General features: G+C 46.8%; 1 long non-coding RNA gene across 1 annotated transcript in view; it reads right to left on the bottom strand.

Moving 5' to 3' along the window:
• LOC138493319 (uncharacterized) overlaps positions 1 to 27,209 on the bottom strand; it is a 255,392-nt gene extending 228,183 nt beyond the window's left edge. The window contains exons 1-2 of the long non-coding RNA XR_011276376.1: positions 25,231 to 27,209; positions 24,786 to 24,920 (exon numbers count right to left, since the gene is read on the bottom strand). This is a non-coding gene — a long non-coding RNA (uncharacterized lncRNA). The remainder of the gene's footprint in view (positions 1 to 24,785; positions 24,921 to 25,230) is intronic.
• Between the last annotated feature and the right edge of the window lie 30 nt (positions 27,210 to 27,239).

Raw genomic sequence — 27,239 nt, 5'->3', positions numbered from 1 at the left:
ACATCGACGGACAGCGCCCTCTGCCGAAAATCTTTTCCGAAGCAGCTGAAGGTTATCCTATTGTAAGATGAGGACTATGTGGGAGGAACATCCAGTTGAAAGAGCGTTACCAGGGATAAGTAACTTGTTCATTTTAAAATTATTACATCCTAAATAATCTATATATTTTTTGTCTGCCCAGCAGAGTATTTCCCCTACACCCATTATGCTAATATGGCAAATACATTATATATGACATACTAGCAAAAAGCTGGAAAAATACAATTCAGATTCTTGAAATCATATAAGATAGCATCAGCAAAGGCCACTGGTGTTCCCTGTCTTGTATCAAGTGTAGTCAAAATAAGCATTATGCCATCACTGAAGAACAGTAGCAAATTCCACACCATTAAAATTGACAACAGAGGTTACAATATTTAACATAAAACAGGCAAACACATCAAACAAAATAATTAGAGAAAAACAATCCCTGTTCTGTCAAGCCTCAGAGATCTGTGACTTTTCCAATTGATTGCTAGAAGCAGCTACCAACTACAACGAAGTCAGACAGAAAATATTCCCCTTTCAGCAAAACATAATGCTAGAAACTTAGAAAAGGAGGGAATAGTGAGCTATCAATAATCGGATGTGCACACATTTGCCATCTTCCACAAGCCATACCAATAGTTTTGGCTCCACTAGGTGTAGCTAACGCGATAGCTTTGAGCCAAGACCTAAAATTCTCAACAATAGAATTTATCTTTGGCTCCTTACCAAAGAGGTTGATTGCTACTCTCCAGACACATGTGGCAAAGCGTAGTAGAAATTGTCCCCTGAATGAATCCCACTGTATCTGCATCAGCACTCCATTGCCTTCCGTTGATAGAGGATGTGCTCTGCATCACCAGTGTATGATTGGCCAGTGAGAGCATGCATAGTGAGTAAGTTGTGTTTGGATTGAAGCTGTGTCTCAATAGGTATGACTGACATTTTTGCCTGGTATCTAAAGAGGCCCCAAATTGGCATTGTAAGAAAGCTCTGTCAAATGAGAAAGCTATCAGTGCTTGTAAGGTCTTTTAGCAAAGGAGGTTCAGAGTCTGTTTTAGTTTAGAGTCAACCAAGGTGTTACAGAAAGTTAATCAAAAGTGTTTCCTTCAAACGCCAAGGCCAAGGTGGTGATTCATGGAGTGGCCTCACCAGAACTCCCGCTGGCCGAGTTGGGGGACCCGTCAGGGATGTCCCCTGTCCCCACTCATTTTTGTTTTAATGCTGGAGCCGTTGGCCACAGCCATCTGCTCAAATATTCGCATACAGGGCCTAGTGATGGGAGGAAAATGTACAAACTGGCCTTATACGTAGATTATATTCTGCGTATATAACACATCCAGAGACATCTATTCCAGCACTCATTTCGACAGTGTCAGAATATGGGAAACTCTCTTGTTTTAAATGTAACCTGACCAAGACAGTAGCTTTTCCACTATCAAACAATGTTTCCCAGACATCCTAATACTTATTGAGCCAGGGACTATGTACACACATATACAGTATTAAATATCTAGGGTGCAAGTTACAAGAAATCTACATGATGTATACGCTGAAAATTATCCTCCCCTTTGGGATGAAATGAAAAAACCTTGCAGAAATTGTCTAATACCATGTTATCATGGGCAGCACATCTCACATCTATAAAAAGGAACGGCGGCGTGACTAGCTGCCATGCAAAGAGAAAGCAACCTCCATAAACTCCTGCTCGATTCGCTAATTTATTAGCTTGCTCATTGTTGCACATTGACCCTTTGGCCAGATCCGGGTGTCGGAACACCCAATGAATATTTGTATCACTGAACGGACGTTCCTGGGTGCAGCGTGGAGACACACAGCTGGTTGGAAGGTGCTGGAGTCTGTTGCAAAGATGGCACCTGCCGTGCGCTGAGTAGCTGCGCTGGACCTGCTCTCAGGCCCTGAGCCATGTTTGAAGTTCTGCTCCATCCAGTGTGGGATGGCGCCCCGTCGGGAGCTGTGGTCTGCATATTGGCTTGCTGTGGGCCAGAGGCGGGACGGACGGGATCCGGGGGACGTGCTGGGGGTCAGCAGAGAGCCTGTGGCGGGAGCGTGCCAGTGGTTGCAAGGAGTGGAGGTGGGTGCACCGCACCTGTGTGCTGCCTTCGGGGGCTTCCACCGGTACATATCCTGCAACAAGGGCAGCACAGGCGGCACTCCCTTTGCACCACCGCAGGAATCACTGGGGCATCCCGGATATGTGAGACCCTGGTGGGGACCCCAAATGTGATCGCAGACCCCCACTGGGGAGGTCATCCCTGCAGAGTGCCTGGGCCACTGGCACTGGCTAGACCTACTGTGTGCCGTCCTTCCATGGTGTTCTATGGTAGCTTGGGCCTGGGGGTAAGACGCTGCTGCACTGGTGGATGCTTTGCCTACCCTCGCCAGCACGGAAAGGAGGCATCTAATGTTCTGGAGCACGCTTGCTGCGCACCCACTGCTGTGCATTTGCCATGTGTTGCAGCAGCCTTAAAGGCTAAATGTTTCAATGCTCTATGCTGATTGAGGTGCAAAAAGGACTACACTACAACTTGATAAGCGGCATTATGCTGGATGGCGGTGCATGAAGGGAACTCTGCGTGACTGCCAGCGGGACAGTAGTGGATAATACTTTCCAGGCACTGCACCAGGGTGATTGCAGCCTTTCCTGGGCAGGCAGTGTCATGGCTTGGCCTCTGGTCTGCTTAGATGGTATTCGTTTGGTGGATGCGACGGATGGGGACTATGACATAGTTGGGCGCTGAGCGAAGGCTGGCATTGTGACGAGTGCCTTGCTGTGGACCCCCACTTTGTGGCCCAGCGTAACGTCTGCTGAATTTAGTGTGGGATCCCATTTTGCATGCCTTCGTGGGGCTGAGGCCCTAGGAAACCGGAAATCTGGCACTGTTTTGCACTCATGCCTGGAGAAACATAATAAGGGACACTCCAAACAGACTGTGATGGAGGCTTATGCATGCAAGAACACTGTTCGAGATGACCCTTTGCCTGCTCAACAATCCGCTGCTGGGGCCTCCCCTCCCGTGGAGCTGCAGGGAGATTCTACGGTTCTGGCTGCAATTGCAGCACTGCAGTCGGAGTACAAAATCGACTCAGTATTCGTGGATGTTGGCCTAGTCAGGCATGGTGTACGCACATTGGCAGACAGAGTGAATGAGGCAGAAACACAGGTGCGGGTAAACACTGCAAGTATTACTAGTGGGCAGTCAGAGGTCCATGAACTGTCGGACACGGTTAAGACCCTGGAATGACGCGCTGAAGATCAGGAAGGCAGGACCAAGAGGAACAACATTTGGATAGTGGGCCTGACGTAGGGTGTAGAAGGCAATGACCGCATGGGATATGTTGAGACTTTGTTACTACAGGAGGTGGGTCCTGGCAAGCTCTCGCAGGGCTTCGCGGTGGAGCAAGCACATAGATCCCTTGTTAAACGCCCTCCCCCAGGGGACCCGCTGAGGCCTTTGATTGCATGCATCCTCAATTACAAGGATAGGGAAAGAATACTCTTTTTTGTCCGGGATTGGAGTATCATCGAGACTCTCAATGTTCTTTGAATAAGGTGTTGCATAATGGCAGGGCACATTTCTTTGTGGATACGACTGAGACACGTGCCTGGATGGATGCAAATGGGATTGCATAGCTCCCGGAGAGGAGGGGCGATGAAATGTGAACATCAGCATACAGAAACAAAGACTCTCCTTGGGATAGATTGCAAACGGCATCAGTGGATTTGCATGATGCAGGGGACCGGAGTCCTTGCATTGTATAGTCTGCCGGCCTCTCTTGGCTGACTGACTACTGCTACACTACAGCTGGGGCAACCCCGCTGCTGCTGATTTTTTTTTACACCAGTTCAGAGGTGTCCGCTGCTGCTTGCTGCCTGCGTGGAGTTAGGTTGGGAGGCATGCGGGAAAAGCAGCTGAGACTGAATATGCGGTTTGCTATTGGGCTATTGAGTGGTTTTAGTGACTGTTTCTTTTCTGTATTTTTTCTGTTGTTGGAATTTGTTTGCTTTTTGGTTGGTTTGACTTAAGTGGTTTGCCCTTGCCGGTCCCTCTGCTCTGCTGGTGCCCCCCCCCCCTGCTGGTCACCATTACAGTGCTGGTGACGCCTCCTGCCTGAACTGCGCTCCGGACTTGCTTGAGAGTTGTCGGGTCTTCCCTGAGGGCCATGGTGCTGGACTCCTCTATATACAGTCTGTAATCCATGGCTCATTTCGTGTGGGCAGTCACATGGAATGTGCATGGCCTAATTAGTTTTGTGAAACGTGAAAGAGTGCTGAACTACCTGTGTAAGAAAAAGATTGAGGCTGGCATGTTACAGGAAGCGCACCACACCGCAGAGTGGCATAAGTTGATAGTTAAGAAGTGGGGAGGGATGTCCTTTGGTTCTACTTACTCTGCATACGACAGGGGGTGCTCGTGTGGATAGCACCATTGGTGCCCTTTAAGGTACTACATATGAAAAAGTGATAATGAGGGTAGGATGGTGCTGGTCCATGAATATCTAGAAAACAGGGAAATATGTATTATTTGTACCTATGCACCCAATCCCTAAGCCTTTTTCCATTCTTTATATCCCATGCATGTCTGTGGTTATGGGGTGGGGATTTCAACTGCATGCTTAGTCCGACCATGGATAGGTCCAACACCAAGTATAAAAAGCCAGCCTTGCCTGCTAAGACCCTGAATGCCTTGTTGCAGCACCTTCGGCTGGAAGACATCTGGAGGTCACTTCATGGAGACATTCGTGGTTACTCTCACTACTCTACTCCGGACACTGTATATACTCAAATTGATCATGTGTTTATGGGCAAGGAACGCCTCTGTGAGCTTATTGAAGTGGAGTATGGGGCCAGGGACCACGTACTGCTCTTAGTGACATGGCAAAACACATCTAACAGACCTCTGATCCCTATGTGGAGGCTGAGAGTTGAATCACTGCATGATGGGATATTTTGAGAATGCATGCGAGACACGATCATGGGCTACTTTGAAACCAATGCAGACAGTGTGGACAAACTTAGTACTTTCTGGGATGCCTTTAAAACTGTGCTATGGAGTGCTGCGGTTGGGGCAATGGGGGCTGTCCAGAAGGAACTACTGCGTGCTATCTCAGAGGCTGAAAGGGAGATTGAGGCAGTGGAGCGCAGTAACATGCGGGTTGGGGTGGCTGCTCAGGACCTCACAACATTGAAGCAGGAATGCATGGCGTATTGGGATAGGTTGGGCAAGTTTGACTATGCAAAATATATGGAGAAGCTGAATGAGGTGGGGGACAAGCCGGGGAGGTTGCTGGCGTAGTTGTGCTGCCAGGAAGACAGGAGGGGATAGGGATCTAGATGAGACACTTTCCCAGATTGAGCTACCCTATTTGGACTGTGAGGCAGCCGCTGCCCTGGACACCCCGTTGACCATAGAGGAGCTGCAATACCTCTCGGTCACTGTCCTCTGGTAAGGTTTCTGGCGCAAACGGGCTGTCGGGTGAGTTTTATAAAGAATTTGAGGTGGAATTAGCTCCCCGCTTTCTGTAAGTGTTGGAGGAGGCATACGGGGTGGGATTGCTCCCCCCTAGTCTCAGAGAATCGTGATTGTGCCTGTGCTTAACCCTAATAAACCCAAGAAGGACTGCCATTGTCGATGATTAACCAGGACTGTAAAATTGTCACGGCCCTACTCGCAAAACAGTTGAAGTCTGTGATAGGTGTCTTGTTACACCCAGACCAGACATGCTACATCCCAGGACAAAGCATTCTCTGGAATCTGCGGAGGCTACATGATATTATTGATAGGACTGCATCCTCTTGCGAGTCCTTGGCAGTAGCCTCACTAGACGCAATAAATGCATTTGATTCAGTTAGGTGGGACTGGTTTCATGCTACACCCCAGCCATTTGGCATTGGCCCGGGCTTCTGGAGATGGGTGGAACTGGTCTATGCTAAACCAATGGCCAGAGTTAGGACTGGCCGACACGTCTCTAAGAGCTGGGAGCTGCGAAAGGGCACGAAACAGATATGCCTGATGTCCCCTATGTTATTTATTATTGCCATGGAGCCGATTGTCGGGTTTCTGAGAGCCGAATATGCCGAAGTTGGTATCTCAATAGATGGCGTTAACACACGTGGCATCAATGTACGCCAATATGTTGCTTTATGTACGACACCCGGAGGTTAATTTACAATACTTGCTGGTTGTTTCATGGTGCCCTCCAGCATTACTTTTAGTCTGAATAAATCTAGCTTGTTCCCTCTCGCTGGCCTGAGGGGGCGGTGCCGTGAGTAGCTCCCCAGTCTGGCGTTACAATGGTGGGTTGAAACTTCTCGGTATCTGGGGGGGTCAACATCAGGCACTTTTCATGACTGTAACACACAGGCGCTCTTGATCGGATAGTGAAATCAAATGCCTTTTGGGCTTGACCCCTCCTGTCGATGACTGGCAGGGTGGCCCTCTTGAAGATGGTGGTCCTCACACACCTCCTTTACCACTTTGTGAATGTTCCTTTTGTAATAACCAAGAAGTTCTTCAACAGGTTGAATTCTGTTTCTTCAGGGACACTTGTAGGGTGGTGGTAGGAACATGATAGCTTTGGGTACACTGCAGAGGCCTTATGAGGATGGGGGATCAGGATACCCCACTTTGAACTGTTATCCCGTACAACATCTGCAATTTGTAATGAGGTGGCTAGCCGACAAACCGACATTGGACATGGTCCTTTTGCAGCCCTTGGTTCAACAATTTATCTTGAAGGTGGTGCTGTGGCTATTGTGTGCCCAGCTTGACCAGGGCCCGAGTTTACTGAGGCTGGAGAAGATGATGTGGAGCCGTATCTGGAAGCTGGTGGGTGTCGCAGAACCATTTTCCCCACACACACCCCTGGTTGCGGTATTGGCAGACCATAGACGGGGGACGACATGTATCAGGAAACACAGGGAGGTGAAGGGGGGGGGCTACCGTTGGCGGTATAGTTTGGCATTTCTAAGGGGCAGATTTTGATGTACATACGGTTGATACGGATCAGAGAACAGATGGCCTGCGGTATGGAGGGGGACCCAGTTGTCTTGTCTGTTATGTATGATATGTCAGAAGGTGGTCATGTGATATCTAAATTGTATGAGTTGCTCCTTAGTGCCCACTTTCAGGCGGACTTGGGAGTGAGAGCGCAGTGGGAGGCAGACCTTGGCAGGGGATTTACAGATGCTGAGTGGGCATATACGCTCCTTTATGTAAAAAAGTTTTCCAGGAATGCACGGTTCAAACAAATTCAATTATACCTCCTGCCCGGTTCCTGGGTGTGGCAACACAGGGATGTCCCAGGTGCGCCCGTCTGGAGGCTGACATCATGCATATGATTTGGTCCTGCCCGGTTATACAGGGATTCTGGTCACAGGTAGCGGAGCGGGAGTTTAAGGGCGGTATAGATATACGTACATGGTCTCTAGAGGCCTACATGTTGGGGTTATTTCCGTGCAAGCGAGGGACCACCCACTTAACCAAGATGAAAGATTTAACTTGTGTTTTGGCCAAGCTCAGAATCGCAATGGCTTGGAAATCTGCTGGAGGCCCAGTGTGGATGCATGGTGGGAGAAACTTCGGAGGTGGCCGATGGCAGAGACTGTGGTATGTCATAGGGCTGTGTACAGGGGATTGAGAGAGAGCAGCGTGGATATAGCACAGTGGAATGCACTATTTGATTTGTCGGATGGAACAACCTCATCTCACTGAATACATTGCATGGTGGGCGCGTTTACAGCGCACTGATGAGGGTTGTGGGGGTGGAGGTGTGGCTTGGGGTGCACGGGCGGATGGGCTTGCGGGCGGCTCAGTATGGCAGTGGGGGCACAGTTGGAGGCGTTCTGTTTGTTATATGCATTGTTGCTTATTCTTTATTGGCTCTGTGAGGGCTTTGCATAAGCATTTAGTGTGGTTGTCATGTACTTTTGCATGTTCCTGTTGCACTGTATGTGGTAAATAAAGCACTAAAGTGTTTTTAAAAAATCTATAAAAATGAACATCCTATTGAGGCTGCTGTTTCTACACCGGGCCCTTCCAACGATAATATCACCTTCTTTCCATGTCAAAGTCAAAAAAGCACTGCTGTCATTTCTATGGGCAGGGAAAAAACCATGGATTGTATATGGTACCTTAATTTTGCCAAAGGAGAAGTGGGTAGTACGATTACCAGACCTATATGAATACTACAGAGTGGCCTAGCTAGGGGTTTTGGTGGGCCACTTAAGGGAAAACAAAGAGAAACAATGGGTTGGCCTGAAAAACTATCTCTTTAAGCCAGTCACGTTGGGGGAATGGTGGTGGGTCCCTATCAGACGATTACCACAAAAAATATGCACAAACCCTGTTCTTTGGCACCTATGGAATAAAATCCAAAGATACGGAAGGAGTCATGTTGTGGCCATCTCCACTCAGTTGTATTTTGGCTCCTCCTATAAGGGATTAAATAGTGCACCCCTTAGATTTAAGTCATCCTATAATGCTGCGTTGACCCGGGTGTACGAATTATGGAAAGAGTGTTGATACCTAAAACGAACTAGAGGAAGCCAACCCTGATGTAGTTGCAGCTGAAGGGCGTCCTAACAGACTAACATTGGGGGAACAACCTAAAACATCCACTGACCCAATTCAAACAAGAGCTTAATAATTTTAATAATCGCATCATGCAAGCAGACTTGAATACCAAAGAACTATTCAAGATCCTAAAGGAACTCGAATCTCTTGCCACACCTCCTGAAACCTGTATTAAAGATAGCAAATGGTGCGCAAATATCCAGACAGCCTTACTGAACAAAATCTCTTCCCCCCAATCTAAAATTAAAGTTAAACAAAACGGACTGAAGCTGGATAATCGTCAGCCCACTCCAATAATGACTGTTCCCTCGGCTTCACCTAAGATCAAACCATTTGCCTCTTCTCGACTCACCATTGCTGAAGTGGAAGTCATCATCAATAGAATTACACCTACCAATTGCCAAGGAGATTCCTGCCCTGCCTCCATCATCAAGGAATCGGCTCATGATCTTGCCCCTCTTATAACGGCCTTTATTAACTCCTCCTTTAAAACAAGTACTGTTCCTGACAATCTCAAGGATGCTTGGGTGATCCCACTGTTAAAAAACCCTCCTTAGACCCGAGTATGCCAAACAATTACAGGCCCAATACAACCGTCCCGTTCATGCTCAAAATCCTTGATCGTGCGGCCTAATTGCAGATTCAAGACTATCTGGAACTTAACAACCTCCTTGCACTAAGACAATCCGGCTTCCGCCCCAGGCATGGGACTGAAACGGCTCTGATAGATTTGAAAACTCAAATTGAAGTCCTGAAAGATAATGGGAAATTAGCCTTGCTACTACTCCTAGACGTGTCTGCGGCCTTTGATCTGGTCAATCACAAAATCCTGTGCCAGCACCTCCGCTCTGCCGCCTACTTCTCCGATTCAGCCACTGCGTGGATCAGCTCCTTTCTCAGCAACAGACACATGAGGGTATTCTCCCCTTCAGCAGCCACTGACCCCGCCCCTATCCAATGTGGAATCCCTCAAGACTCGTGTGTGTCACCTACACTCTACAATGTGTTTACCAAACCACTCTTTGATGTTCTTGATTATCTGGGTGTCTCTTACACTAATTATGCTGATGACACCCAGATACTCATCCCCATCGCAGGTGACCACATTGCAGACACCTTGGCACTGAATGAAGTATATCTGGTAATCCTGGCCTGGATGGCCCAACACGAACTTTGCCTCAATGATGATAAGACAGAGCTCCTCATCTTGGGCTCCTCTCAACGGCTTAATAAATGAGATCACTCTTATCAGTCCTTCATCATTGATGGCAATGTCATTAAAGTGTCCAAGGATACTAAAACCTTGGGCATCTATCTCGACTCCACCCTGTCCCTAACAAGACAAACCAATGCTGTCAGATCAGCATTGGCATATACCTGCAAAATTATTGCGGCCTGCAGACCTTTTCTGACAACCCCCAATAGCATCACTCTAGCTAGAACGCTTATCATGTCTAAGATAGACTACTGCAGTGCCCTTTATCTGGGGAATAGCCAGGCTACCTTAACAAACTGCAAATCACCCAGAATAACGCCATTAGAGCGGCCTTAAATATTCCAAGAAACCAACATAATTCCGATATCAGAAACACTTGCCCTTACTCACAAATGCTTGACTAACAAGGCCCCCCTCTACTTATCCAACCGCCTTTCCCTCCACACTTCCTCCCGACCCCAAAGAACTGCTCAGACACACAGCCTATCTCTGCTGAGATTTAAACTTCAAAAAGCTGGTGGCGTGAGCTTCCCTGTTCTGGCACCAAGCTCTAGAACACTCTTCCGTCCACTATCAGATCTGAGCCCTCATTCAATTCCTTCAAACTGAAAACGAAATCATGGCTCCTCGCTCAAATCTGATTCAACCTTCTGCATGTAGCAATCACATAGAGTTATCTGCCCCCACTAAATTTTGTCTCGCTTAAATTATGTTCCTATGATAAACTGCCTAATGTGATTGCCTATGTAACACTACTATCCAAACTACTCACTACTGTATGTATCTGACACTACGCTCAGCTTGACCAAGCCTACGTTCTGCTGTATGTTTCTGTGCTTCTTGTAAGTTTACGCTTGGCTGTTAATTCTACTTACCTATGTAATTATGTCTATTATAATATACCTTATATATACAATGTTGTACTCTACTGTAAATTTAAGCTCTGTTGTATATCTTGTATATGTTGTACATTTCTGTAACTATGCCTATTAAGTTTTCGTGCCCGGATGAGCTTGGGCCTGGCGCGCTACAAATAAATAAAATACAAATGCTAAAAGAAAAGGACTAATTTCTGAGCTACATGACTCCCTTCTGGTGAGAGGTCACATAGACACACCAAACATTCAGATACACTGGTCGGACGACACTACTACGAAAAGATCCAGAAGCCTGGCAGAAAATATACAGAGCCTTTTGATCCTCTTTAATAGCGTTCCAATATAAAATGCATAATTGTAGGTAAACTGCTGTTCCAATAGCATCTAACCCCTCACAGGCTTTCCAAAATGTACCCCAATGTGAGCACCTTTTGTTGGAGAAATTGTAACATGATCTATACATATTAGCATATGTGGTGGGAGTGCCCCATGGTATAATCTTATTGGAAGGCAGGTACTAGCATGGATTAAGGGGATCGAGAGACAATTGTCCCCCTTACTGATATTGCTCAGTCTTGAAGACCAGGGAGAGGCATATACCCTATTATCTGACTTGCATAGAAACTTGCTCTTAGCATGTAGAGTTTGTCTTACTCTTCATTGGAAGAGGCGCCACTTACCAACTGAGGGGGAATGGATGAAGAAAGCGTATGAATTGTTCAACATGGGAAGTCTGGCTACTGTATTGCTTGAATATCATTCGCACATCGACATGCAATGGCTCCCATTCTTGGAACAATACAGCGCTCATTGCCAGCCTAGTTAAAGAGCTGCAAAGATGGCCCAGAAAAACTATGCGGTTAACATTATGACTCTACATAGTCTATTCCTGATGTTAGCCAAATGTTTACACTCATGTCAGGCACGTGCTGCAAACCATGCCTTTCTAAACGTGACACGAGTTCCCACTCATTCAAACTATTTTTGTTGCTATGTTCCATCGTTTAGGTTAAAGGGGGGGTCAGGGGAGGGGAAGGGTGGATGGGAAGAGGAGTTGGATAATGAAATGGACCTGTTTTGATGCATGCTTTGTGTGGTAGAGGGTATACACGATACACTGAACTTTGGTTCAGTAAACTGTTGGGAGTAAGGGGTACACCTTTGTGTCCTGAAACTAATGTGATAATGTACTCTCCTCATGAAAATGTCCACAAAAAAAATGTAAAACAGAAAAGTGCTTCCTTCGAGGAGGAGCCAGAGGGTATGTTGACTGATTATCTCAGGCTATTAGCTTGGGTTGAACCGCTCTGCAGAAGACACTCGGTGGGCCCTCAGTTGAAGGGGTCACCCTGTAACCCAGATTCCAACTACCAGTCCTCTCGTCCTCCTTTACTTGAATAGGGCTATACATTGTTGTCAATGGTGTACAGGCTTTCCTACTTGAACAGAATGGTTCTGGCTACACGTTGGACAAATATGACGTGGGAATGTTTAATTGGCGGCTATGTAAAGGCTTATATAAGTCTGTATACTTTTTGCATGTACAATCTCTTTAAACAGGAGTGTGACAAAAAAAGCCATAAGCTGGACATCGAAAAGCTTAGCCTCAATGAGTCTCAATATGCCGCTGCCAGGGCAAACCACTTAGTTGATCCAAGTATGGCAATACAATGAAAGCATCTATACTCTCCAATGAATTTAGGAGAGACGATTGCATCGAAACATCCTGGCATTCTAGTACTACAAGTCTAACAAGATGGCGTTTGTTCCCAGAATATCTGATTGATGCACATGTAGAATGCATTTAGCAACATGGGAAAATGTTTATTCGACATATGCAGTTATGAAGCATTAATGGCCTCCTGTTGGGACTTACCCCGCTGGTAACAGGGCGATAGGCTCAAGTGAAGCAAAAGACAACCTGTGGGTTAAATCCCCAGCAGCCACCATTAAGGCTATTAGCACTGGCTGCTTGGTGCCACGAGCGAGAATGCAGAAAAGCATGAGGCGGAAGGCAGAGTTGGGACCGGAAGAAGCACAGGGACGTGTATCGTCGTCCCAATGGTAAGCCAGGGAAGAAGTATGTTGCCAGACTGGAGGAAGAAAGCAGGCAAAAGGAGAGAGCGACTCACCTGCACATTGAGCCCCCAGCTAGAAAATATGGATGTTGTGACGGATGATGCAGTGCACGGAAGAAAGTTGGCGGTGATCAGTGGACAGTAGGGGCCTTGGCAGATTCAGTCCGTGCTTCCTGCATCATGAGAGGCCAGTGAAGATTTCAAACATATGTGCAAGACGCTGTTGTTAATGAACCCTGGTATAAACGTAAGCATGGCATGAATTCTAGGTTTCGCTAGTGCCAGGTACATAGCTCTCAACCATTTGTGTCGCAAAGGCGGATGCAAACACCCGATTTTATTTGTGGCGGGTGAGAGGCCCATTGAAATTAATGGGCGTGCAGGAGGCTTGGCGGGTGAGTCGGCTGTTTACAAGGCGGGTGACACCCACCAAAAGCGTGTGAGTTGAGAGCTATGCAGGTCCTGGTTCAGGAAACTCGCACGAGTCACTGTGGCATTCTCTCTTCACAGGGGGGAAACGGGAAGTGGATGAAATAAAAAACGCAGATGGCAGAATATTCTTCTGCTGGGTTTCTTCTTCGTGACAAAACCTGTGAATAATGCACACTTTTCCAGAAAATTCTGTACACCTCTAAGCACTCAGCTTCCCCTATCCCATAGTCAATTCCACCCCTTACCTGAGAGTCTCTACTGTAGTGCCTGGAGACTGCTTGAAATGTTGTGTGTGCTTTAAACTCAACATGGATGCTGCTGTTCCTTTCCTACAATAAAACTGTATTCAAGTCCTCTGTTGTTATGTAGAATGCTGGCTAATGATGCCACGCAATGAGTCACAGAGACAAGGGATAATGTCGCAGTCATTGCTTTCTTCACTCGTAGACTGCCAAACCTTGGCGGTAGCCACGCCCACACATGTGCCAACCGCCATTGGCTTCAAACATGGAAAGGGTCCTCTGTAAACATAAACCTGGGACATTACATCTATCCCCCCACTTTGGAAATAACATCCTCGTCTATCCCATTTCCTCAATCCATCTTGAGATGTTAGGGTACAGACCTTAGGCCACAGTGAGAACACTGTCACTGTCGTTGGTATCTCTGTCACCATCCGTGAAATCAGAGCAGCTGTCTCACAAACTCTCTGAGATGGCAGGTTCTTCACTTTCTCATATTCCCCTTCCAATCTTTTTGAAGAAGGAAGAGTTTCTGGTGATGTGGTGGCCAGGGCTTGCTGCTGTTACCATGGATCCCTTGATGTGTGTCACTGTCAGGGGTTCAGGACTGAAAGCAGGCATTTCCTTTGATCTCCTATTTGCATCTCTGATTCTCTAGCCTTCCTCCTAGTGTAGGCATAGTTCTTTGTTTTTGCCTTGCTCCCCTCTTCTTTAGCCCAAGCCTTTGATTCCATGTCAGCAGCCACCACCGTGTTGGGAGGCTGTGGAAGAGTGTTTTTTATGATTCTGCCGAACATCAGTTCTGAGGGGCACAGTCCACTGTAACTGTGTGGAGTGTTATGATAGTCACCGAATGACCCTTTCGTGATGAAGCATACTTGAAGAGTCTGTTTCAAGTTGGCCATTAACCTTTCGACCATTTGCTTGTGGCCACAAAGGGGTAACCTTCCGATGTTGAAAGCCTAGGTGTTCAGCAAACATCGCAAAATCGTGTCTACTCAAATGTAGGCCATTGCCAGACTTTACAATGGTTGGGATGCCATAGTCTGCAAATGTTTTGTCCAAGGCTGGCATGACGGCATGAGCTGCTGTTGAGTGTACTAAGTGTACTTCCGGGAATCTCGACATTTCGTCCATGATGACCAGTAGGTGCTTCCCCTTTGGTAAAGGTCCAAACATATCGACTGCTACTTCATCCCATATTTGTAATAGCATGGTAGTCATTTTCAGTGGTTCGGGAAACGTGTGACGTGCTACGGCTTTACATGTGATGCTGTTTTCTACAGCCTTCTCAATTTGTGTGTCCATTTCGAGAAACCACACCTTTGTTCGAAGTTGTCTCTTGGTGGAGACAATTCCCCTTTGCCCGGTGTGAGCCATGCTGATTATCCTGTCTTGCAGTGTCTCGGGAATGGCAATTCGATTTTCATTCAACAGCAGGCCTTGGGTCGAGATGGACAGTACATTTCTCAGCAGATGGAATGTTTTGAGCAGTTTCCATTCTGTTTCAGACGTGGGCACCTCCCCTTTGTTCGACTCATGCAATCTCCCTGAGGACACCCGGTCATTGACTTGCATGAGCACTGAGTCCTGGTGCATGCTGTTGAGAATTTCGGGGATGGTCAGCGATTTGGGGAGGGTGTTGCTTACAATATAGTTGAGGTATTGGTCTGCTTTGGTGGATTGTGTTTCCTCTTTCGCAGGCAGCAGATATCTGGACAAAAAGTCAGGGGGGTTGTTGTCCTTCCATGGGTGATAGAATTTAGTAAAATAGTATTCTTGCAGCTGGAGTCCTCTGTTTGTGATGTGAGTAGGCATCTTGGCGTTTGATTTGCCTTAAATGGTTGTGAGTGCCTGGTGGTCTGTGACGATGGTAAACTTCCGACCATATAGAAATAGATGATAGTGCTCAAAAGCCCATACGACGGGCAGGCTTTCTTTTTCCGGTTGGGAGTATGGTTATTCTGCGGGGGACAGGCTACCACTAGCGTATGCTACAATGCGGCGTGAAGAGGAGGAGGAAGAGTCCGGTCTGAACTGGGCTAGGATAGCACCTAGGCCGACGGGGCTCACGTCCATGGTAAATTCCATCTCCATGTCCGGGTCATAATATGCCATGCATGAGGCAGAGGAAATGCGCCTTTTGATTCCTTGGAAACCGTCTTCGCCGTCGTTTGACCACATGAAATCTTGCACTTTCCCAGTGAGAAGACATAAGGGCGTGCTCTGGGAGGCAAAATCGTATGTGTATCTCGTAAAATAGCTGGCCATGCCCAGAAAAGATCTTTCAGCGGATGTTGACGTGGGCGTTGGTGTGTCAATGAGAGCTTGTACCTTGTCAGGGTCAGGTTTCAGTCCATCCTGTGAAAACATATGTCCAAAGAACTTGAGCGTTGTCTTGCTGAGTTCACATTTTGCAGCATTTAAAGTCAGATTGGCCTCCTCTAGTGCCATGCACACTCGACATAGTGCATCATCGTGTGCTTATTGTGTTACTCCAAAAACGAATATGTCGACACTGTAGTTTAGAAATTTCAGAATGTGCTTAATTATTTGATGTATGTCATTTTGGAAGATCTCAGCTGCTGAGGACACTCCCAAGCTGAGTCATTTGTAGTGAAAGAGTCCCAGATGTGTAGAAAATGTAGTAATATATCGGGATTCAGGTCATGATCTGGTACATTATGTGCACCAGGCCCATTTGTATAGCAGATTTAAAGCTGAGAATGCTGCCGCTTGGTACTTCACCTTTTACCACATACATGTTCAGTTTTGCTTTTTTGTCTTTATAAGTGCATGTGGCTTTGAATATGCCCTTGCATTCCAGTGGTGTGTTTGCTCCGTAGGATAGATGTCAATGTCAGCTGGTTTTAATGGTCTCTTGTTTCCTAGTCCTTGATATGTGTCCTTGTTGAACACACTGACGGTGGCGTCAATCAGGAATTCTCTGGCATTTCCATTCACTTGTAATAATAATGCTGGGCTGTATTCTGTAGCCATTTTGTTACCTATCGCATGTACATATCCTCGCTTGCGATCACCACTGGGTGATGATGAGTCGGATGTGTTGCGATGTCTTGGTGAGGCTTCTACATATCTCACTGTATGGCATGTCAACCTTCTTTTTGTGTCTTCCAGTGTGAGCGCTCGTCAGGTATCATTCCTTCTGTCCCGCTGACATCTGCTTCTGTGCGCGGATTCTCGCCGTCTGCTTGACGAGCGGTTTCATCTGCTGGTGGGAGATCTCCATTGCCTGTGGTCAGAGTGTTCACTCTTTCGAACCGGTTCTTTGTGATTGGCGGTCCTCTGAAAATATTTGACATTTCTGCATACTGATTTTCACCCACACACCCATCACAAGTGTGGCCAACGGCTAGACAGTGGCACACATGAGGGAAATTATATCTTCAGCGATATCACTTCCTTTGATATTTGTTAATTGTTTTTTCAGCAGACCTCATTTGACATAGGGGTGCTGTAGATGCTGCCTGAGTGATTTTGATGTTGCCCAGAGATTCCTTTTGCATTGAGAGCACCAGCAATTGTGATTTCAGTGCTTCGGCTGTTGAGTAGTGTTCAAAGTCACAGTACTTGACCTTTTTGCATAATCGCACGACAAAACTGTCCTGTGTTTCACCTTTCTCTTGAGTGGACGTGTGGAAGATGCGTTGTTCATAATCTCCATTTCTTAGTGGAGCAAAATAATTGTTCAATGAGTCAATGATGCCCTGCAAAGTGTCAGTGGTGCCTTTAGGCATTTCCAACATAATGTCCCGTACTATTGGACCTAGTGAGTGCATTAATATTCCTTTTACACAGCGTTCTTCTTGAACACCAGTTGCATCAATGTAAATGTTGAGCTCTTTAAGCCATCTGTTCTAGCGTGGCGCCAGGCTGCTGGTGTCGGATATGTCAAAAGGCAGGACCGCCTGCAGTTGCAATGATTCATGACTCCCCTCTTCCCTGGTGGGCTGGGAAGGCACGGGGGAGGGTGGCGACTGAGCTGAGGAGCTGCTGACACCTTTCCCATCTGACATGGTGACGGGCTTCTAGAAGTGAGGAGCTTGGTACCTTTCTCTTTCTTTAATGGTGTGAAGCTGGGCTGCCATGGGATATGGGCAGGTTGCGAGTGTATGCAGTCTCACCTCCTTTGATGTAGCGTTGCCGGTTCCTCGCAGGGCCCACGTGCTCACAGGCTGTGGATGATGTGCCGATCTTCACCATGCCAGACAAATAAAACAATTTCCAGACATAGCACACTGAATAAAGCATTGAATCTGGTGCCAGTTTTTAGCTTTGTTGAGGATGAGGCTTGCAGGCCTTGCAATATAGAAGTACCATGGGGTGTAGGCGTGCAGCTCGTATGCCTGTTTCGTGATCGGAGCGCTCATCTTTTGAGAGACAGAGTAATAAGCATTTGTTGTCCGCACCACAGGCAGACTTGCAGGCCGTGGATGGAGTGGACGGGCGGTTTAATGAGGCATCTTGCCGTAGACAGGTTCCGCGAGGCGAAGCACAGTGGGAGTGCCGATCAAGGCGAAACGGGAGATGAAGCAGGTCTGGCTGAGGAACGAGCAGGTATTATACCTTAGTCGTCATTGTTATGTACAAGACTGGCTAATAAATTATGCAATGCAGTGAGGCATGGAGACAAGGGATAATGTTGCAGTCATTCATTTATTAAATCGTAGATTGTCAAACCTTGGCGGTAGACCCGCCCACACATGTTACCAACCGCTGTTTCTTATTTTCTAAATAACTAATTCTGCTATTTAACTACTACCTTTTTGTGCATTTTCTTTTTCCTTCGTTTGGTAATGGCCTTTTGAGTTTAGAGTCCTTATGTAAAATCAACAAGAAAACTGCCTTCCTTAATGAATACTGCTTATTGAAAACTAGCCCCTGGCAATCAGCCTTAAAGTAGCATCTTTCTTTCATGATCAGCTGCATTGTGTGAAACCAGTTTGTCTAGTATCTATGCCGCTGGCATTGCTATGGCAACACTCCTCTTGTGGAGACTGGGAATGACGCACCTGTCACACTCGCAGGTTCCTTTGTCTAACACACCATGCTGCCTTCTCCACTCGCTCTCCAACAATACTGTTCACCGCGCGCGCTTCTGCCGTGATGGGCAAGATCCTTCTAAGAGTCTTACACGTGTGCTTCCGAAAACACATGCAGCAAAAACCCCAGGGTTTTTAGTGACTAGAAGTTCTTCTTATTACTGTAGCTTACTAAACCGAAATCTATTCAGGGTTTGTGCATATTGAAGGCTTAAGATCTCTCTCTCTCTCGCTCTTTCCCATATCCCATCAAGACTCCTATTAATGCCCACCCCGGTTTATCCCTCTCTATAGGTGCAATGATGTTGGAGTTGACGCCGCTCAATACCTCTGTTCAGTTAGATAGCGGTAAATATAAAATGAGTGCAATCCGTGCGTATAGCTATAATTGCGGGTTGCACTTCAATGCTATATTATTTGCGATTCTTATGTTTAGTTTTTTATTGGGGACCATCTTTTATCTGGGGGTCCCAAATAAAAGAAGGGGGGACAAGTGGGCGTTCAGCAGCAATATTTATTTGTTTTATATAGCACCTTGGATTAAGGCATTATATAAAACAATAAAAATACAAAAATACAAAATATGTCATTGAATTAAACAAGCCTACACAAAAATGCAACTAAAGTAACCCCAAATGTTTTTCTATCTGTATATAATGTGACTGAAAATATACCTGATGTACCAAATGTTACGCTGCCACCCCTTACCATGTTTACAGTTCAGCAAACTACCTCAAAACCTACCATGATGTCTACCTCAATGTTTGATGAAATGTCTGATGTGTTATTTACCCCAGTTCCCAATGCCAAACCAAGTACCTTTTTCTCCACTATGGTATAGCAATGAGTGAATGTAAATACTGATGTTTCCCTGCTGCACAGTGAATAATCCATAATACCTGCCACCACCAATACAGCGTGTAGCAGCTCCCAATCCACATTGTGCTTTTGCCTAATGGTCCAGCTATTACCATCAAATGTACAGTGGTCACTATGCAACAACGATAGATTATGTAGAAGACTGACAGGGAAACGACAATCTCTGATGCATAGTACAGGAAGGAGAAGACAGACATGCCAGTACAAATATGATGCTTACCATGGCTTAGGATTAGATAAAGTGGAGGACCTTCGCCATCCTGAGCAATCTAACAGTTGATACTCAGACGTGAGTGCCTCAGGAAGGCGAATGACCAATGGGAGTCGCTAGGTATGCTCTTTAATACTGCAAGTATCTGGGGCACCCAAAGTTCTAGTACCGCAAGAGGTACCCCTAGACGAATCACAATGTCTCATCCACCTTGCACTATGTAGGATGAAGGGCACCTTTCAGGCACGAACTGTTAAAATGAAACTTCTCCCACCAGACGACAGAAAATGCAAAATGGGATCAAAAGACAATAAATGTTTCAAAGAACCGTTCCTGGCTATCGATGGCACAAGTTTCGCAGAAAATAAGTGGCAAGAATCGACCTTTATGTGCAAGGCAAAGGGGCTCCGTGGCCTTTCAAAGACTGAACTTTGTAGACAAAACATGTGCACACATATGGACGGAGCACATCACGAAACTAACCTGGGTCACCACCACTCTTGAGAAACCGATCCAGGTACAGCAAGAAGAAAATTATGAACTGTGTTTCTATGGCAAGGGAAAAGGGTCAATGGGCACAAACAAACACTGCAACAGAACAATCATTATTCCAGACCTTTGAAAAGGAACTGCAGCACTAATGGGCTATTGTTGGGTTTGCAGCAAAAAGGCATACCTGCACCTCCCACCATCCTGGAGGGGCTATTGCGCTCTCACAACACTGCATTTTGTGCTGCTGGTGGCACCTAAGGAGCACCTAAAGGGGGGAGCTGTGTCTTCAGATGGACAAACAGCACCAGGACCCACAGAGACACTACCAACAGCACCACCCCCCATCTTTCGAATACTATCAGACTAAGAGCGGCATGATCGCCTGTTCTGAAGAAAACGCTCCTCAAACTACTTGTCCCAAGAATCATCGGATCTACTGGCAGAAATTCCAAATTAATACAAACTTTTCAACTCAGCAGGGACTTTTTTCGCTTCCCTTGTTTCCAGCATTCAAACAAGAGCGAACACCAAATGGCTCCAGATCATCAGGTGGGAGCTGATCCAGCTGGCGAATGACATGGAAGAAGGATTTAACATCATCAAGGTGGAACTAAGAGCACTCCGACTCCTGACGATTCAGAACCGGTAAATCCTTGACCTCCTCACAGGTATGGAGGGCGGCGTTTGCAAAATGATCGGGAGTTCATGTTGCACGTTCATACCTTCTGCTGATGCTGATGATGGGACACTATCACACGTAATAGCAGCAGTCCACTAGCTGGGCTCCTAAATGAAAAAGGAAGCCGGAGTGCAGGAAGATGAATGGATCAACATGCCATTCAGCTGGGTACCCTCATGTCTTGGGACAACTATGAAGATGCTGATCCCTATCATCGTGCTCATCTTGGTAATTTTTTGTGTGTGCCAGTTAGGTCTCCGATGCTGTGCAAAGGCAGTACCTAATAGTGCAATAATGATGGTGGCAATTGGAAATAGAAATAGTAATAAGGTGCCTCACGAAACTCGGGTAGCGCAAATACAAACAGGAGAGAGGGATGAACCCAAATACTGCATGGTAGCAATATACCACACTGGGGATGAGGTGTACAATTATCATCACACAACTATTGCACAACCACAGAACCTTGAAAATTACAAAGAGGTGTGGGTAGAGTTGAAGGAGGGATGTATATATATGAGCTGTAATCCTGAAGAATATGCACGACGTGGGGAACGCTTGAGAGGTGTATGTCGAGCGTGGTTGCCCATAAAGGGCAGCCTTGCCTGGGAGGAAGCAGAAAGAAGGGCTCATGAACGTAGAAATACTGGGGGAGGGTATTTGTTACTGTAGGAGTAACGAAAGGGGGAATGTTGGGAAGGAAATGGTCCCATCCGACCCCCCTAATCACAAAATATGTGGGTAAGACGAAAGGAGAAAAACTCCTACCCATACGACACGTGCAAACAGCCTTACAACATCTGGGAATTAGATGAATAACAACGCCTATGCCTTTGCACTAAAAACTTAATTTTGTATCAAGCCTAGACGCCATCTTTTACTAGGCCCAAAAACCACCACTCTATGAGGCTGCGGCACTCGCACCCCTGGCCTCTCTCGCAGAGGGACCAAGCCATCCACACATCAGGCCAGCTCTGCGCAAGCCTTGTTCCCACGGAAGCCCATCCGTTCCCTGCCCTCTCACATGTTGCAAATTCCTAGTATCGTTGCTCGAAGAATGCGCTATGCAGAGAGCGTGACACAGAAACAGGCCTCAGCACAAATGCCGATCAATCTCCACTAAACTACCCTCAATCCCCACCAGGCCAGAGCCCACCGGTCCCGACGCCCCAAATTCCTTTCATGCTGATAAACATCTAACCCCCTCGTCTTGACCATTCCAGAACACCCAACATAGACCTAATCCTGGGCAGCAATATATTCTCTCAATAGTCACACACGTTTGTTCACTAATAAGGCACTAGGGAAGGTAGGCGGTAGATCAAGCCCCCGGCGAGACCATTGGGTGCGGGAACTGCGGTATCAATGAAGCCCTGAATGTGGAGGTCGGCATGTCCATATATTAGTCTTTTCCTTCACAAGACCCTCTTTCATATGATGCTTAGGTATCTGCCATTGTTCATAAATTGTCGGTTCCTGTTGTTTAGCTTAGATTAGTTAGAAATGTAACATCTGCATGAACTGACCTTTGCTGCGAAGATGAACCCAGCTGACCCACATGCACCAAGATCGACTGAGAAGCGACGGCCAATAGGCGCCTGGCATCCCCTATGGAGCAGGCGCATCTATATGTTCCCCACCAACCAGCAACAAGACATTGGCCTTAGACTAAAATAGTCTTTTATGAGGCGTTTGCACTTCTTAATATGCTGCCCGTGTAATTTTTGGCAGAGAGTTCTCGGGCAGCAGAGTTCTTTGCTAGCATACTAATATTATATAAATTTCGTTTTCCTTGCAATTTCTCTCTTGGTCTTATTCCCTAACGGGGTGTGTAATTATTGGGACACGTGTATGAGGATGGTGCCTTCATTCTGCGAAAGCCCCTAGTCACATTTACAACCCCTTCACCCTTGGTGCTGAAACCAAATAACCTTGAACAGTTAAGACTGATTGCTTTACCGACTACCCTCCTATCAATATCCAGAGTGCATACCTTTCCTTCGTGAATCTGTTCGCCCTCTGTGTTCCTTTAGAGGGTGGGCTGTATTTTGTAGTGTGCTAGAACTGTTGTAATAATAATAAAGTAGATATTGTTATACAACCTTGATTGGACAGTCCCTTTTATCATTGGGTAATTTTTGTATTTTCACTGTGTTGCAACTAACCAACGATTGACGACCTTGCGGAAATAAGACTGCCATTCTGTCTACGTTACCAAAATTGGACAAGAAGGTTTATAATACTTGTGTTTCCAATCTGTTTGAATCCCTTCTGGTGTACTAGAGGTTTGGGGCTGATTGATGGTTTAGAAACCGATATTCATCCCTTGGACCAGTGGTGCCCCAGAAGTTGATTCGTCAAAAATCCTGCCTGGGGGGAGAGGACATGGCGTGGCCCGGACGACCGCTGCCTTCTTTGTCTCCCGCTGGGGGAGCATGTTGATGGGAAGAACTTCTGCATGGGGGCCTGAGTATGGCGCACCCTGGTCGCTGGCTGCAGCTGCCCCCTCCACACTGACACTCCTGCATGGGGTAGAGAGGACATGGCACGGGCCATACAGCCACTGCCTTATTTGACTCCCGCCTAGGGGAGCATGGTGATGGGAAGAACTCCTGCATGGGGGCCTGAAAGTGGCGTAGCACAGACTGCTGCCTGCAGCCCCCCTATAAAGATGCCATGGCCCAGACACGCTGCCATGAACTCCCGCCTGAGGGAGCCTGACATTGGCGCGTATTGGACTGCTGCCCCAGTCATCTCCCACCTGGGGGAGCCAAGACCGGTGCACCCTCCCGCCCGGGGGACCCATAGTACGGTGTGGCCCTCACTGCTGCTTGCAGCCCATTCCCCACACCAAGTGATCCTGCACTACGGCTCCCAGCACTGCGGGCCCAGAGTTGGTGCGATGTCCCACTGCCCCTCCTGTGCCAGCCCACTACCACAGATTACATATCGCCGGGGGGAGTGAGGACGCAATGTGGCCCCTGCCACCACATTGATTTAAATTACTCACGCCTGGGGGAGAATGGACACGGCATGGCCTCCAATGCATTCATTTGAACGGCTCCCACTTGGGGAAGAGAGTGCGCAGCCTCTACCGCTGCTGCATTAAGTGAAATTACTCCTGCCTCGATAATAATAACCTTCCACTGGGTGGGGGGAGAGCAAGCGACACGGCTCGACCGGTGCCACGAGCTGTCCCCGCCCTTAATGGAGGACCCTAGCAATGGAAACCCACGCAGTAGATGTGCCTCCAGTATACATGGGTGCAGCTTTGCCTGGCAGCGGAGGGTGCGCCCTCCGTCCAGCATGACACCAGACTAATAAAGGAACTGTCAAGTGTATATATGTATCATATTAACCAAAGAACAGTGACTAATGATGTGGGTCCGAAACTGCTATCTGGCATGTCCGCATGCTTAAAGTGGACACAGTAAGGAAACGTTTCATCATCAGTTTGCCAGCACAACCAGCATTCTGCAATTCCTATCATCATCCAGGGACTACTGAAATAAATGAAGTGTACAGTGTATAGGGTTTAAATGTGCAATGCCACAAGTTACTATCATTGTCATTTGTTTGTCTTTACCATTGCCATGGGATGTCGTGACTTAAGCGCGCCACTAGAGGGTGCGTGCTTAGTCACATGTGAAGAGGTCACATGTGCTCCTTAATAAAAGGGCCGAGCAGTTTTCTGCTCGCCAGATGCAGCCCAACTCCCTGCGAGTGTGTCCAGAGGCACAGTGTGCGCAAATCCCCAGACAGGCCGCCCTGTCTCCCAGGGCACCCTCAATACAGTGGGGCCAGACTGGCCGACCCCATAACAGGAGGTGAGGCTCTATGTTGCAATGTTTTTTCATGTCTCTGTAAGCTTTGTCATCTTGTGATTTTTTCCCAGTCTGCGAACAAAAAAGTCAAATAAATGAATGCTAGCGCAGGGCATTCATCCATTACCTTTTAAATGGTTGGCTACAAACAGAGATGCATTTCTTCTTACCTTTCATTTGGATAATGATTTGAAGCTACAAAAAGTCTCAACTGGGTACTGAGCGGAACGGTGGTCATCCTTCCCATGGAGGTTTTCCACTCCACTGTAATGGTAACTTCTCAGCGAGGAGGAAGCGAGGATTTTCTTGGTCAAAAACAAAGCATACGGATGAACATGTCATTAGGAAGCAAAAAGAAAATTCACAACAGGTAATCATTGCAAGAATTAGCAGAGGGTCATGCAATATCTATGAAAATAGGCCAGGACGTAAATACCATATGCAGAACAAGCATGGCAGACATGTAGTCATTGCATGGCCTTGGGCACAACAATCTCTATACAATTACAGCCTGGCAAAACATCTCTAGTGACATTGCAGACATATAATCCTTGATCACAAAATATGAAATGAGATTATTATAATAACAACAAAAGGAACAAAGGAAGGCAGTACCTGATGCTGGGACAGTAAGCCACAAAAGAAGGCAGTGCGACTGGTTATCTCTTTGGGTGTAGAGCAAGTATTTAGTCATCACAATGGAAGGTGTTGTGAGGGAGGGTGTTGCACAAGTAAACCACAGGAGGGACAATAAGCAACCACCAGTGAGACATAGGGATCCTAAAGCGATAATTAAAGGCTTTGAGTTTGTGCTTAGAGCAAAGAAGGTGGCTAGAGATGCCATAGGGGTGACAGGTAAACATTGATGACATAACCGAGGAAAGGTCATTGCTGATGATATGGCAGTAGAAAGGCAATCTCTTCAGAGGAAGCAGATTGCAGGCTTATGTCATAGAGACAGAGTGGGATATCCTGGGCGAGGTAATGGAGGAATGAAACACAAGTAGAACATACAGGACATGTTGCTATTAGTAGAGGAAATCTTTACCATAGCAAGGAGAAGGACATAATCCTACGGAAGTAAGGACAAGTAACCCTGAAAAGAAGTACTAAGCCAGGTTTACGGGCATATAGTTACAGAATTGGTTAGTAGAGTGATAGCAAAGGTGTAAGAAACAATTAAACAGCTATTAGAAGGGAGGAAAAACCTGAAAACTGGTCAGAAATTCCCCGTGGTAAAATAGGGACAATTAGTCCCAGAGGAGTGATTGTCAGGGCAAGTATTTCCTACAAAGCAAGTACATGGGTAAGTGGTCTTGGAGGTTATATCACATGGGAAGGTAGTATTCCCTGAGGTTGAATTGCATTGAAATGTATTCCCCGAGCAGCCATTACTTGGGCAGATATTTGGTAACATGCCATGGCAGTTAGTAGTACCTGAGGAGCTGGGACAAGCATATGTTCTACCTATGAGCATCGTGCAAGGATCCTTATTCCCAGAGGAGGTAGAACAGGGGAGAGCATTCCTGGAGAAGACATCTTGTGAGCAAGCATTTGCTGGGGAAATGTTGTTGACACATTTGTTAGTTGCACAAATAGCAAACTGGCAGGTATTTCCTGGGGAGATAGGCGAGGGGCAAGAGTTGCTAGAGTAGAAAGTACATGGGCATGCATCACCTGAACAGGAAGCACAGGAGTAGGTATTAGTTTGGGGGGGGATGCAGGGACAAAAATGGCCTGAGACAGGGGACGATGAGCATGTAAATTCTGTAGGACAAGCGAAGGAGCAGCTGGTTTCTGTTGCAGAAGTGCAAGGGCAGAATGGGGAGGAAGTGCACGGGCAGCAACCCTGTGAAAAGGAAGCAGAGGGACACGTTTTCCCAGAGGATGTGGCACAGAAGCAGCTATTTCCTTGGTAGAAGGCGCAAGGGCAGTTTACTTTGGGGCACTCACAACAGGGTACTGCACTTCCAGTAGAGTCGCCACTGGGAACAACTCCTGCGGGTACAGTAAAAGGGTTGGTATTTAGTGGACAGATGGTAAAAGTGCAGGAGTTTTTATGCAAGAAAGGCAATGAATACGTATTTTTGGGTGGGGCAGGAAAAGGGCGCTTCCTCTCAGGTGTGATAACTAAAGAACAGTTAGTCCCAGTTGAGATTGAAAAGCAATTATCGCCTGGTATGTTTGCAGAACAGTTCCTTTGAAAGATTTTTGAGGAGGTCTTCCCGCAAGAGTGATCTGAAATAGCAGGGTACAGACTACCTAGGATGATGGGGGAGGCCATTAACAAAAAATGCTAGTGGAAAGGGGGTCAGTTTAGATGAAGGTAGATTGGCGGGCGCGTGGCGAGGGTACCAGTGGGAAAGAATAGACTAGTAAAAGAAGAGAAAACGGGGCAAGGGGAATCTAAAGCTGGAAAGAGTGAAGGTCTTGGACCTGTTGTTCATCTGTGTCTAAAAGCGTGGGAAGGGTCGTGTGGTAGAAGCACGGGCGTGGGTGCCCTTAAATGCTCGGCAAGAAATGTGAAAACGCGCCCAAAGAACCCAGGAGGGGAATAGGTGTGGCGTGTTTGGGCTGGGGCGGAAGGATTTTTTAAGACGTGTGTGTTCTAGTTGCGAGTGTTC

This window comes from Ambystoma mexicanum, chromosome 10 (genome assembly GCF_040938575.1).
Source record: "Ambystoma mexicanum isolate Mex_15411 chromosome 10, UKY_AmexF1_1, whole genome shotgun sequence".
NCBI lineage: Eukaryota > Metazoa > Chordata > Amphibia > Caudata > Ambystomatidae > Ambystoma > Ambystoma mexicanum.
Note: the sequence above shows the minus strand (reverse complement) of the source record. Positions and strands in the feature narration are given on the sequence as shown.